Source organism: Rhineura floridana, chromosome 4, assembly GCF_030035675.1.
Source record: "Rhineura floridana isolate rRhiFlo1 chromosome 4, rRhiFlo1.hap2, whole genome shotgun sequence".
NCBI classification, from domain to species: domain Eukaryota; kingdom Metazoa; phylum Chordata; class Lepidosauria; order Squamata; family Rhineuridae; genus Rhineura; species Rhineura floridana.
Window position 1 is genome coordinate 140,723,971 of NC_084483.1, and position 15,342 is coordinate 140,739,312.

The following is a 15,342-nucleotide window of genomic DNA, read 5'->3' on the forward strand; positions in this document are numbered from 1 at the left end:
GCTCCTAACTTCAGCAGCTATCCCTAGACACCAGATTTCCCCCCTCAAATATTCCCTCAAATATATTGCTCTTTTATTGATTTTAGTCACAGCACAGCAGTACAGGTTTCTCTCTCTCTCTCTCTCCCCCATCCCCTCCACTCAGATAATCCAAGCTTCAAGCACAAGGAAGCAAGCCAAGTCTCATCCACATTAAGACTCAGAGCTTGCCGAGAAGGTAGGGGTGTGGGGCACTGAAAGCTTCTTTACTCCTTTCCTTTCCAAAAGGAAAACAGCCAATCTGTTTGCTAATGTGAAAACTGACCAAACTCAGTGACGGCAGAGGCGGCGGCAGAAAAGCTGCTTTCCTTTCCTTTATTAATATTTTCTTTCAATACTTTGGAAGAAAATATTGATATTTTCTTTCATTTATCTACATTTCAATATATTGACATTTTGAAATAAAATATTGATGTCAATATATCGATATTTCTTTTCAAAATATCAATATTTTGAAAGAAAATATTGATATCAATATTTTTGTGGTGGGAAAAAAATCAGACAGGTGAAAGCAGTGAATAGCGGACAAAGAAAAATCTCAATTCTATACTGCCTGTTAGGCCAACGGAACGCCCTTGAAACAGCACTGGCCAACAGATCCCATTCCTACTAAATATCCATATTTAGGTACCACTGGAGACTTTTTCCCTCTAAGGCTCCTAGCCACACAGGACTGGTAGCTTTCATTCCAGTCAAACGGGGGGGGGGGAGAGGTAAGCCTCCCCTCCTTGCCACTACCTTCCTGATAAAGATCCCCCTCAGTCTGTAATTAGAAAAAATAGATCTAGTGAATCTAATGATCTAGTCTAGTTAGCCCAATCCCACTCTCCTTGCCTCCCCGCTCCCATGCCACACTGGAGCTGCCATGGCTCACTTTGTTGTTTTTAATCTTCTGAATGAAACTGTCAAAAGAAAAGCAGATAATGTGGTCTAAATACATTTTAAAGTTAAACTTCAAACCCATGCAGCTGTCTGGCCTATGTTTTTATTTTTATTTTTTTCAAAGTGGTCCTGTGATCTCAAGTACGCCACTGGATATGCATGTGTACTATAAATAGCAAAGAGTGTGCTAAAGACGCAAAAAGGAAACTCTGGGTATCCTAGAAATGAGTCATCTGTTTCCATAACAAAGTCAGAACTCTGTGGACAGGTAATGTCGTACAACCCATCGATAAGCTGCAACTAGTCTCTCTCTAGAGTAAATCAAACATTCAATTCACATAGTGGTCAGAATGATATTAAGTAAGCTGACCAAACAGGGCAGTGTGGATGCTGTTGATTTATCTTTGGGTCCAATCCATGTAACCACTTTTTAAGCTTTTTACCTTGATGGGATTGACTGGACTTGCAGTGGATAGACACAGCTCTGTTTCTCACACAATAACTGCAATTACAATACAAACTGAATCATTTGAAACTTCTGTCAGCTTTGACATGTTCAAGCCTAAATCTAGAAATTTAATGGTGAGGGGCACTAAGCAGACAGAGTACCATTGCAGGACAGCTAGAGCATAAATATAGATAATGTAACATGTTTGATTCTGTTAATGCCTAGTGAGCAATTGAGTACAATATTGCCTGCATGTATTTCCATGTAACTCGGCAAGGAAAAGAGGCAGAGGCTTGGTGGTGGTAGTTGTTTTTCCTTAATGAAAGCTGAAAAGTCAGGGAATGTGTCTAGAATATTTCTGAGGGGGGCAAGGCCCACCACGCCTCAAGCCCCTGTGACTTCTGTTCCAGACATGTGCAGTAACCATTGTCACTGTACTTCCTTTAATAACAGGTCAGGAAGAATCAAATGACTTTTCTTGTTATGAAAGCAACACTTTTATGGATATGGCTGTTGTTAAATTAAACAAATGCCAGCTGCACTTAGCGACTCTGGTGTTAAACAGTATATAAATGGTTGAAATAAAATAAACAACTGCACAATGCTATGCATGCCTACTCAGAAGTAATCCCACTGAGTTCAATAGGACTTACTTCCAGTTAAATGTGCAAAGGGTTGTAGCCTCCAACTAAAGTAGGGATTTCATTTGTAGTAGCAGTGTGTATTGAGAGCTACAGAGCCAGAACACTACACTTTTGTGAGTCCCCGCCCACTCCCTTCTCTTCCCTTTGTTCATTTCATTTCCTGCTGGCTCCCGTTCTGCAAGCCTGTTGCAAACAGTGCTTTTTCTTTCTTGCCCCCCTAAAGCATAACACTTTTCAAACAAATATTTATATTTCTGCTGGATTCTGAAAATACAAATAATCAAACGAGGATTTTTTCTTTTTTTAATGAAACTTACTATGGAACAAACTGAGCATGCTCAGTTGCCAAGATAACCAGAGGAAATGACAGTATGACCTTAAGAGGGCATGGTCATTAGGAAGCTGCATGTTTGACCCTTTCCTTTCAGTGTAAATGGAAAACAGCGGATTGAGGGCTCATATAAGGTAAGAAGTATGCACCTTTAAACTCTATTGTGATGAGAAAAGCTTCATCTTTAAAATGGAGTTCAGGTCCCAGGTGAATGAGCCCGCAGACTCACAATGCAATTGTGTCACTATCCTCAATGTTGATTGTTCTTCATTATTATTGTTATGGGATTGGGGGTTGAGATAGATGATTTCTGAGTGCCCTTCCAGCCTCTGATTTGGAACCCTACACCTGGAGGTAGGCTCTGTAGCTGAGAAACCTGCTCTGCTGGTCAGATGAGTCTCCTTTGTTAATCTAATAGAGTGCCCTGGGGGGCTAATGGGTCTGTCAAGTGCCCATTAACTGGTGAATGGGCCAGGGAGATCCTATTGTTATTGAAACTCTTCAGGAGAGCCCCCTCCCCTCCTGGGGCCTAAAAGAGGCTTGAGTTTTTAGTTGAGTCAGAGGAAAGGCTGGGGACTGGAGACAGAGAGAGGGCTATAAGCCTGATGGAAAAGCAAGATCTATCAGACTGCTGATGCTTTGAACCCTTCCATCTTATGCTCAGGCTGTGAATGTGTGTAAATAAACAAACCATATATCATAAAGATACTATAGTCTCCACTGACCTTCTTTCCAAGGAAACCAAACCCTGGGTAAGCGCAGGGACCCCTGGAGTTCTCTCACCCCTCAGAAATTGAGATGGCATGCAACATTTTATTATTATTATTATTATTATTATTATTATTATGTATTACCCGCCCTTCACCCAGATAACCTTACAATACAGTGTTAAAAACAATCAGAATCACAAAATAGGGTGGGTCCTAAAAATATACATCTCATGTTTCAAAGGCCAGGGTAAAGAGGTGAGTCTTTAGCCTCAGACTGAACAGTGACGTTGCCAGATGCACCTCGGTGGGAAGGGAGGTCCACAACTTAGGGGCTGCCACAGAGAATGCCCTCTCCCGGCCACCACCACCCCAAGCTTCTGAGGGTATGGAACTACCAAAAGGGCCCCCTCCATTGATCTCAATACCCTAGAGGGTCTATAGAGAAGGGGGCAGTCTTTCATATATTCGGGACCTAAGTCGTTTAGGGCTCTAAACACTAATGTGAGCACCTTCAATTGGATCCAGAAACAAACTAGCAACCAATGCAGCTGTTTTAAAATTGGTTATATGAACAGGGGAACCTCAGCTTGTAATCTGGCTGCTGCATTTTGGACCAGCTGAACTTTCTAAGTTGTATTCAAGGGCAGCCCCATGTAGACAGCATTGCAATAATCCAATCTGGAAGTTACCAGAGCATGGAGTACTGTAGCCAAGTCGTCTCTGCCCCAAAGAGACTGTAGCTGGTGAACCAGCCATAGCTAGACAAGGGCACTTCTAGCAATTGAAGCCACCTGAGCCTCCAGTGACAATGTTGGATCCAGGAGTACCCCCAAGCTGCGGACCTGCTCCTTCAAGGGGAATGCAACCCTGTCCAGAACAGGCCATCTCTCCACCACACAGACATGACAACTCTGTACACATAACACCTCTGTATTTTCAGGATTCAGCCTCAGTTTATTGGCTAACATCCAGCTCATCACCACCTCCAAGCATCACAAGTCATAGGCTTTACATATATGGTCTGTACTCCGTCAGTGTAAGGAAGCCCTGCTCTGTGTCCCATTCATAGCGGAAGCACGGATGTTTGAGATAAGGCATAGGGTAGAAACATGGTCTTTTCCACAACTTAGGGGCTGAACCCAAATTATGCAACACCTTGCCCCAAGAAGTACAGTTGGCCTCTTTGTCACTATTTTTCACCTGTTACTGAGCACCTTGTTATTCTAGCAGGCTTTTATTTTATGAAGTAGTCAATGTCTTTATGATTTTTTTAAAAAAAACTGCTGATCCTGTCTCTTTTGTAAATTGTATGGAATGGGAATGTTATATCATCATACAGTGTATTTGTATGCTGCTTTTCCACATAAAGCTCAGAGCAGCTTACAAGAACAATAGACAACAATAGTACAACAAATGCATTATCATAAATATAACAAACTCATACTGTGTTTGCACAATAGAGATCTGCTTGCATAAAGGGCCCAGTGCTCTAGGGCAGACTTTGGGGGCATATGGGGGATGGAGAGGAAGGAAAGGCCCTGTTGCGCAAACAGGCTATGTTGGCTCTCACTCTATAAATATAATATATGTTGTTATATATGTTATAAGTTGCCCTGATATATTTTTTTACACGAGAAAGTTGAGATATAAATGTTTTAATAAAAATAAAATTGGGCTCTCAGTAGCCACATCAGTATTGTAGAAGACCTTGCCCCATGAGGTTTGGATGGCCTCTGCTCCTTCAGTCAGCTTGTGAAGATATTTTTATTCTGCCAAGCTTTTAATTTGCCTGGTTGAAGTAATTTTATTGAAGACTGTGTTTCATCTGCCATGCCTGTCTCTGCTATGTTTTTATTGTTGCTGTGATTTACAATCATGATTTTAATTATTGTAAAAGGAGCCTTGAGTCATATATATGTATTAAAAAGGTGGAGTATAAATCTTGATAAATGAAAATAAATATATACTAGTGAAGCTTCCATTAGCTCACTGAAGTCAGTACAAATACTCTATGCCCGTTTGTGAAGGTATATGAGCTGTCCTTTCCACATCCTCTGCTACAGAGACTGCTCCATAGTAGTGGCCTTTACACAGCACAAAAAAGGGAATAAATCTTAATGTTCACAAAGAGAGAAGTGAACTATTGATGTCGGCATGAGGATCAATGAAATCTTCAAAGACTGACTACTGCAATTCTTTTTTATGGCCTTTCCAAATTGTTGTTCTCTACAGGAATGAATAAGTAGAATAGTCTCTAGATCAGTGCTTCCCAACCTTTATGAGTACGGGACTCCCTTTGTAAGCTCAAAAAAAAATGTGACCCCCCCCATGCTAATTATAATTTTAGTCTCTTTTAATTGAAAAAAATGGTGTGTGGCAAAATCACATCTGCAAATATCCCTTTCCATTGAAAGCCCCCTGCAGACAGGGAGGCTTTGCTTTCTTTTCTTAATGCAAAGGTCCAATCAAACTGGTATACGCCTCCCCCCCCAACAGTCAAAGATCTACAGTCCTGTCTCCCAACACCAGTGGGTTACAGTGTTGGACTAAGATTCAGGTTCAAATCCCCACCCAGCCATGAAGTCCACTGGTTGACCTTAGACCAGACACAGTCTCTCAGCCTGACGTATCTCACAGGGTTGGCATAAGGAGCCAACTTGCTGAGCTTTTAAAAATAATAATAACTATAACAACATTAATAACAATAACAACAATAATAACAATAACCATCATCATCATTAAGAAGCAGCAACACGGTAGTGGTGGGGATGCTATATTGTAAAGATAAAAGTATGGATAGACTGAGGAGTGGGGTTAGTGGTTTTAGGCCTTGGGATGATCATCAGAACTGATGACTTGGTTAGCGTGCACTTGGGGAATGAGAGTGGAGCAAGACACAGATCAGTGCACGCACACACAAAAACACACCTGCCCCTCCTGCAAGCATCTACAAGTGTGCATGCATTCAGGCACAGGGGAGGGGGGAAGCCCTCGACTGCCACAGCATCTTAGAGAGACAGATTGAGGGGGTGGAGGATAAGTGGAAAAAAGGGGGGATGCTGGCACACACATTTGGCCTCAGAGATGGGGGGCGAGCAAGTCCTGAGCTTCCTCGCTGCTCCTTGGCTCCATCTGGGCCAAAGGTGAGATCTGGATGGCTTGGCAAATAAGAATAATTTTTAAAAGAAGGTGGCAGCAAAGCAGGAGTCAAGAAAGGCAGGCAGGCTGGCTGCCAGGAAGGAAGGAGGAAAGCAGCCTTTCCTTGCAGCCTTGTTTCTTTTGCTTCATGAAAAGCCCCCTCCTTTCATTCTGAGCAAGGGTGTCATCAGCAGCGAGGAGACAGGAGTGCGAGGAGATGGGAGTCGGCAATAGCAATCCCGTCTTCTTCCTGGTAGCTCCACTCTCAGCCTCCTTCGGCATCTGCCACATATTTTATAGGCAGATGCCTGCCCTCGACATGCCTAAAAGATGCTCTGCCACTTCAGCAAAAGTCCTCCTCTCTCATTTGGAGCAAGGAGGAGGTGTCGTCTGCAGCAGCAGTGGGGAGCAGATAGCATTCAGGGAGGGAAGACTTTTTTTTAAAAAAAACAAACCACTTCTTAAGTGTTTGCAGCCCCCCAGGGATTACTTCATGGCCTCCCTGGGGGTCATGGCCCCCAGGCTGGGAGCCACTGCTCTAGATTCAAGAAGCACACTTAGAATCACATATAGATATGCATGATTTCTGCAGTCAGGAAAGGATTCAGGACATTCTCTCCCTTAAAGTATAATGCAGATGCTGTGATATGCAGAGAGAGAGAAGTGGAACAGGTTCAAAATGAGCCTCTGTCAAAAATGTTTTGTATTTTCTTCACAAATGTTAAATCAGCCAGCATGTAATGAGAGTTGAAGTCCAAAACATCTAGAGGGCACCAAGTCGGGGGGTGCTGCTTTAGATAAAAAATTTGCAGAACTATCTTACATTAGAGTAATCTTAGACACTTTCATTTACTCTATCAAAAAAAAAAGACTAACAGAGCTATTTTCTTAAAATTAATTCAAGTAACAAACATATATTGAGCCAGTGTGGCATAGTAGTTAGAGTGTTGGACTAGGATCTGAGAGACCAGGGTTCAAATCCCCACTCCACCATGAAGCTCGCTGGGTGACCTTAGGCTAGACACAGTCTCTTAGCCTAACCTACCTAACAGGGTTGTTGTGAATTTAAAATGGAGAGGGAGGAGAACCATGTATGCCACTTTGAGCTTCTTAGAGGAAAGGTAGGATGTAGATGTAAAATAAATAAATAAATAAATCCACATCCTTGATAGCTACTGAGAGAAGAAAAGTCATCCAGGTAAGTTATGCAATGAATGAGGAGGACACAAACTACAAGATTATAGAAGCTATCCTAGCCACAGGTGCTGTACTCTACAGGAAGAGGGATACAATTTATTCCAAGAGTTTGCTTCAATTGGAACAATGTTGATACTAGCTAACTGTTGTTGTGGGATTCAGACAGCTTCTCATCTGATCTTCAGGTTTCTCTGAGAATTAGTGGATGGGCAGAGAAGGCAGCACCTTTTCAGAAATGCTCCCAACTCTCCTTTGCACACTCAGAAAATCTCTGTCCATACCAAACAGCTGTATTCCTCTGTAGTCAGAGATATTGAAATGAAACTCCTTCACATAGTTGAGAAAACTGCTCAAATTATCACCCCATCTTGAACATTCTATCTTTTAACTCCTCACCCTTTTGCAAAAAGCAATGCTTTAGCAGCTTAGACTGTAAACACATTAGTCACCAGGTCAAAGCGTTTCCATTAGCCACACCTGGGGTGGTGGTGTAAGGGTTGATCTGCCGATCAGCTGTTCAATCTCTTTGAAGCTGAATTTTTTTAAAAAAGTGGCTCCCACCAGGTTTTGCAGTAAAAGGGGTCCCTGTTTTCAGAAGAGAAACGCACTGGAACTGGCAGAACAGTGAGTGTGTTTCTAACCTGACAGTGCCTTACAAAAGCATTAGGGCTGAGGATGGAATCGCTGCATGATTAGAGATAGTTCTGCTAGATTGAGGGCCAAGCAAGATGCAACGGCCAAACATGTTTAAAAATGCATATAGTTATCCACTGGAGAAGGGCTAATAAAGAGAAGGCCCACAACAGGCAGGGAAGGAGAGTTTAACCATTTCCTCTCCTGATGCTCTTCTAACAAAAATCATTCTTTGAAGCTGCTATTAGCATTGGAAGGAAATCCCCCATTGGCACCTTCCAATGCAAATTTTATACTTGTGAGATAGCATGTTAGATTCTTTCAGCATGTTAGAGAACAGAATAAAATTATATATGTTACTCTGCGTGTTAAATAAAGGTATACATAAACATGTATAGATATTCCCTAGTCAATAAATACATTCCCATGCATAACATTAGATAAATAGCAGTCAATGTGTCCTTCTGGTTCTTCTCTCCCTTAACATTACCTAAAATTGTTATTGCTACTGTAATAAAATCAGAGCTTGGAAGATTACTTTTAAAAAGGAATAAATTACAGTTACTGTTAGAATTGTTCCGAAAGGAATTGATTACTTTACCATTACTCAAACGTAATCACTACAATTACACTTACGTTACTTTTAAAAAAACCCTAGAGTGCCTAAAAGGTGCTGGCCTTGGCTACTGCACACTAAGTCACCTAAAACAACATTATAATAAACACACACACACAGAGGTAGTAGCATATTCCTTTTTATCCATTAGATAGCAGTGGTGGTCTCTCTCCTGGTATGGGAGGTGGGGAGGGAAGCAGAGGCTACTACTCAGATCTTTGCACATCAAACGAAGTGCACCACACATGCACACACACACTTAGCCAGCAAGCATAATCTCTGTCACTTAACCACCTCCCGGACCCTGCCCTGCCACCAATTAAGGGACCCACCCAAGCAACCATTGTCCCCTGAGAAGCCAAAAGTTAAAACACTGCAAATGCATCAAAATAGCCAGGGAGGGTGGAGGAGGCTGCTGTGCATGCTAACTACAAACAAAATATTCACACACACACACACACACACACATTGTCATCTTTCACCTCCACAGTTCTTTTATCTCCATTCTGCTGCTACCTCCTTCTCCTCCTTTATCCATGTTCTTGCCCTCTGGCTCATTTCTTCCTCCACTCCATTCATCTCCACCACTGTCCATTTTTTTAAAACAATTGTTTTCTCCAGTCCACCCCGTCTCACTCTCCACCTCCTTCCTCGTCGCCTCCTACCCACCCACAGAGCACAAGGGAAGGGTGATGCTGCACAGAAGCCCAGTTTGAGGCACATGATATTCATCCACAAATCCGAGAAGCAGAAGACTTCCCCTGCTCCCCCCCAAGTAATACCCAAAAGTAATGCTGGAAACATTACAATTACTCCTCAAAAGTAATAAAATTACTCCCCTTCTATTGCAATTACCCACACGTTCCTCAAACAAGTAATAAATTACAAGTAATTCATTTTTTGTAACTAATTACTTTCAAGCTCTGAACAAAGTTTTATGTTTAAAAACAGTAACACATATGTAAACATTCTATAATATGCCCAAGTTAGTATTACTCCAAAAACAAAATGTCTATCGTTTCAGCATATTCAGTTAATTATGCACAACCCTGAAAAAGATGCAGTGAGTACAGGAAAAGAAATGCTGGTTATGTGGCAAAAGTTTTCAAAAGAATGTCGTATTGTACGTGTCACTGAAAGACTCTAAGCCTTTAGAAGAGTGGAGGGTTATTCTCTGCAAAATATTAGCAGGCAGTCCAGTTATTAACTATCTACCCTAAGCCCTTACTTGACAGTGCCTTCGAGGTGGACAATATACCATTTCTTTTTAAACCTTCAACAACCTGAACAACCACCTTATAAGCTAATATTATTTTATTCCCGTTTATTACCCTTATAGCCATTCTTCTTCCAAAGAGCTCAGGGTGGTGTACTAAGGCTGTCACATTTTATCCTTAAAAATCTGCAGTTTGACTCCTGTTGTTTGTATGAAGCGAACTAGACCTGGGACATGAGCAGTGGCATGCAGTAAGGTAGAAGCAGATGGCTGTCCAGATATACACACAGTGGCTCCAAGCAAAAACCATGCATGGAGCAGCCAGGACTGAGACTGTGTAGACCTTTTTTAAAAAAACCACCCATCAAATCAAGCGGATTAGACAAATTCATGGAGGAATAGGCTATCAAAGGCTGATAGCCATTATGGCTATGCTTGGCCTCCACAGAGTAGTATGCTTCTGAATAGCAGTTGCAGGAAACTACCGGAGGGAAGAATGCTCTTGTGCTCAGGTCCTGCTTGCAGGTTGCCCACAGGTGTCAGTTGGCCACTGTGAGAACAGGATGCTGGACTAGATGGGCCATTAGCAGGCTCTCTTATGTTCTTATGACTGTAGTTTTGTCTAAAGAAGTATACACACAGCCCCAGTTATTGGATCAAGAATGCAAACTGCACATGGCAGCATCCATTTATAGTCACAGTCCCATGTACACTATATATAACATACAGCATGCTGGACATACTTGAAATTTAGTTTTTTAAAAAATACAAAGATCTAGAATGTGGCCATATGATACCAGCCACAAAATTTAGATGAAACAGTACAAATAGAAGACACTAAAGATATCAAGAATGGAATTAGCAAAATATTAAACCTATTCAAAGATGAAACATTTTCTAATATCCCACTACTGGTTTAGACAGTGTAAAACATGGAATATTAAAATTATTATGAACAATATTTGCTGAATTTGGGAAGAAAGGGGGAATGAATCCTATGAGATGCAAGGAGATAAGTTATCATCTCAGAGTACAATGTATTAAATGTTCCCATGACATATTAACAGGTCCCAGTGTAGGGTCTAAAATCGTATGAGGCCATCACCTTGCTGAAGCTGCACAGATCTAGATCTGGTCAATGTAGGATAGGAGACTGACTGGGAATCTAGGATTCCATGATGTGCTAGTGAAAGAGAGGTGATATATAAATATAAGAAAATGAATGAATAAATAAATTATACTGAGAAATCTCAAAACTACATTGATCGTTCAAAAATTTTGAACTTCACAAACTATGAAATTTATGAAATGCACTTATAGCCCCAAGCTAGATCAAAGAATGAGAATCTGGGTAACTCCCAATCATTTTCCTAGATATGTTGGAACTCAACAATAACTTATCACGAAATGTCCAGACAAGCAGAATGCTGCTGATTCAAGCCTGAATGTCAGACCACATTTTCCCCCAGCAAATTAGATGCATATGAAACAGTACAGCTGACTGTATGGCAGCAAAGGTGCTAAGAAAGCTAGCATTTACGAGCAAACTGGCCCAGTGCCATTCTAGAAACTGCTAATGAATAATGTGCAGGGAACAGCTAGGCAGATCACACATTATCCCACCTCAAAGTTAGATGTATATTATGACAAAACAGGAATAAGCTTAAAATATTTATTTATTGCATTACATTTCTGTTCTGCCTTTCCTCCAAGTAGTTTGAGGCAGTGTACACGGCACACACCCACACACCTGATTTTATCCTCATGATTTTATCCTGTAAGGTAGATTAGGCTGAGAAATAGTGACTGGCCTAAAATCACCCAATGCGTTTCATGACTGCTGCAGGGGTGAGACTGTGCTGGGACCATCAAGGGGCAAGCTTTTCCACCTGCTTTGCCCCCTCACCCCTGCTCTTAGTGACATTTTTCTGGGGACTGTCCTTTATCAGGAAGATGAGTGCTTTTGGTTTTTAGCTGTTGTGGGTTTTTAAAAATGCTAGGATTTTGTTGGCTTGAATTTTTGTAAATTGTAATGTTTTTATTTGTATTTTGTATTTGTGTTTTTCTCTTTGTGTATAAGCTGCCTTGGCCAAAAGGCAGCCTAGAAATAAACCATAACATAACATGGCTAAGTGGATATTTGAACCTGGGTCTCCTCAGTCCTAGTACCACTCCCTATATGTGTATGTGTGATATTGTATTTTATGTATTTTAATTTATTTTAATGTTTTTGTGATTTTACTATTTACAATTTTAATATGTATGTGTTTGATTTATTTTTGTAAGCCGCCCTGAGTGCCCTATTATAGGGTAGAAGGGCGGGATAGAAATATGTTAAAATAAATAAATAAATAGTACAGCTATCACCACTGCACTGTGCTGGATCTAAACTTAACATCTGGCTAAACATTTTGGCTGCTGCCATAACAAGGCTGAATTTCAAACCAGGCAGTGGAGCCCACCAAGTCTTACTCAAGTCCCATTGAGCAAAGGTTCTAAGTATGGCTAAGTCTGGATTGAATCACATAGATTCATACACAGCTCCAATCTGTAAGTTGTCCCTTCAACATTTGACAACCTCAGCAAGCTGAGATGATTTAGTTTTTTCATGGCAAATAGAGCAAATAATTCAGAAAAGGTATATTATTTTCATAAATACTGGTACCAAATACCATCTGCCTTTATAGAATGGTTTGCAAGCAAAAAAAGGCTAGTGCAATAGTCTGAATACACTTGGTCTATTCTCTAATGCATAAAATACTGTTGCGTTTGTACATTTTTAAATTTTTTTATACACTTGTACAATATTGAAAGTATAATTTAGCTCAAGCAATTCCTATGCCAGATCATTTTGCCTGTGTATTAGAAAATGCATTATTTTCAAGTTTATTATCAGTAACTAATGTGTGCTAGTCTCAGAACATTTCATGCTAAGAATGAAAACACCATTTGCTAGGTTCTGGGTAGTAATCAGAACATTTTTTATAAATCATCATACCTTATGACTCCTTTACAAAATCATACCATAGGACAATTTAGAAATCTAGCCAGTAAATCTAATCGAATGGATTTATATTATACAGTATATCATCTTAAATAATACACAATTAATTCAATCAGGGCTGGCTAACCTATGGCCCTCCAGGTATTGCTGCAGAATGACAACTTCCATCAGCCTCAGCCAGCATCGCAAATGGCCACAAATGATGGAGTTGTAATTCAGCAACATCTGGAGGGCCACAGGTTAGTCATCCCTCAACTAAATGGAGAATACAATTAACAATAAAAAGTAATGAATATTTAAGTCGGTAGAGTGCTTTAAAAATACTCCAGTTACAACTAATACCTTGTATTTCCTGAACAGAACACCTGTGAGAGAATTTATCATCATATTACTTCCAGAGTCCAGACACAAGTTCCATTCATACCATTATTTCAAATATGAAATTTTGATTTTAAAATGACACATTTAACTTCCCACTGAAACTGTGGGAAACTATTTTTAAAAAGGTTTAAGCCAGCCTTTGCCAACCTGGTGTTCTCCAGACATTTTGGACTACAAAACTGCTAGTTGTAGTCCAAACCTTCTGAAGGGCATCAGGTTGGCAAAGGCTGGTTTAAAGGAACATAATAAAAAGCAGAGAGAATCTGCAGCTGCTGAAGTTCTATTGAGCTGTGTGCTTTATCATCTCCTGCTCCTTTTAAAGAGCCCACGTGTTTAGAAATATCCGTTATGATCAAGGAAGGTCTCTCTGGCAATTTGGTACTCTTAACAGTCAGAAATAGCTGCCACGCTTAAACTGTGGTGGCAGTGTTGAACCCCGCCATCAGGTGCACATTATAATCAGTGAGCACTTTATTATAAAAAAAATGCAAGCTCTTGGAAAGAACTGTGCTATCTATTGCAGCAACAACAAATGCTTTGAAATGAGAACCTTGACTTTATTTTTCTCTTCACAAAGAACAACAAAAAATCAATACAAATGCTATACAACTGCTGGCAGTTCAACCCTTCCTCAGTCCAGTTCAATCTTTATTTTCTTTTATAGAGCCCATTTGTATATTATGCTAAGCAGCATAATTTATGGCATCTAATTTATATCTACTTTTGTTACCATTTAAATGCATCAGAGGGTAGGACTGAAGCCTATTTTGCCTGCTCTTCAGGCATTTGCAGCAAAATAGCACACCTGAGCCAACCTGAGGGAGAAGCCCAGAGGTAAGCTGAGCTTGATATGGGGGTGAAACTAGTTAACATTATGGGCTGCATTCAATGCTGTGTCAGTGGGGACTGCTGGTGCAACAGGACTTCAATTTCCTCTCCCCCCCCCAAACACATCCCAAAACTGTTCTTAAGGGCTCCCCAACCCTTCGGAGCTGATTTTGAGGGTGTGCAGGGGAAGCTGAAGGGGTCAGGAGAAGGAGAGAAAGCTCTGTTGTCATGTACACAGAAGTCTGTTGTGCCAGCAAAGCTGCAGCATGAGATACATCCCTTTGCCTTGCTGTATGACATTAGAATTAGACATTACTTTGTACTTATTAAGGCAGAAGTGGACTTGTTGCTGAATTTGGGCTGGGTTGAATCCTATAGAGCCACATAGCTGGGACTGGAAAGCTCTTGGAAGTAATCTTATCAGGACACACACACACATGATTTATGATACACAACCACACACACAAATGACAAAGATTAACCCACATAAGCAGAGAGCAATAATAAACTAGGAAGCCATGCCAGAAATGACAACTGGAAAGAGATATTTGCATGAACTATCCAGATCATTCAAACAAATGTGTGGTCTTGTTTCTAGCGGTTTCATTTCAAGTGAGAAATTGTGATTTCATGCATGCAAAGTAAGTGCCATAATGCTACAAGTGCTTTCTAAAGGAGGCAGAATGTGCTAAATTATCAGTGGTGACACTCAGAGAAACCATGAGAGAGAGAGAGGTATCTTTCCTAATTCTGATAATAAACACATACTTCAGTCAAGCAGCAGTAATGACATCCTTGAAAACCCCAAGAAAAACAAAAGCTGAATAATAATAAAAAATGCTAAAGCCTTTGCTTAAAAATTGTATTTCCTATAAAACAATTGTTAGGGACTGACCAGTGATGTATATCATTTTAGTCTAATGGAAGTTGCCAGGAATACTGTTAACCTATGCTGGCTGCACAGGCACAACTTTACAAAAGACTGTTTATATAATTAATTAAAAATGATCAGTGAGGCGTTCTAGACCCACTGAGATTAAGAACTAATTTTATGTCTGTTCATAGGAGGCTGCGTCTTATGCTTCACAACTCTTTAGGGGCGCATTTGTCAAAAGTGCTGCAAATGCTTCAATGTTTATGAAAGGCAGCTGGCTTTTGGCTCTGCGGCTGAGGTGGTATTGTGCAGGTTGTCGTTTTTTCTCCCCATCAGCCATCTGAAGGACATGTCTCGGAGATGTGAAATTTTGTCAGGATATGATCCTGAACAAACACATG

At 40.6% G+C, this 15,342-nt stretch overlaps 2 protein-coding genes across 4 annotated transcripts in view; one reads left to right on the forward strand and one right to left on the reverse strand.

The window, feature by feature from the left end:
• The window catches only part of RGS7 (regulator of G protein signaling 7), a 186,542-nt gene that overhangs the window by 140,463 nt on the left and 30,737 nt on the right, over positions 1–15,342 (reverse strand). The window lies entirely within an intron of this gene.
• Positions 5,955–15,342, forward strand: part of EXO1 (exonuclease 1) — a 381,281-nt gene continuing 371,893 nt past the window's right edge. The window contains exon 1 of the mRNA XM_061624589.1: positions 5,955–5,958. The gene's annotated coding sequence lies outside the window, so the exon portion shown is untranslated. The remainder of the gene's footprint in view (positions 5,959–15,342) is intronic.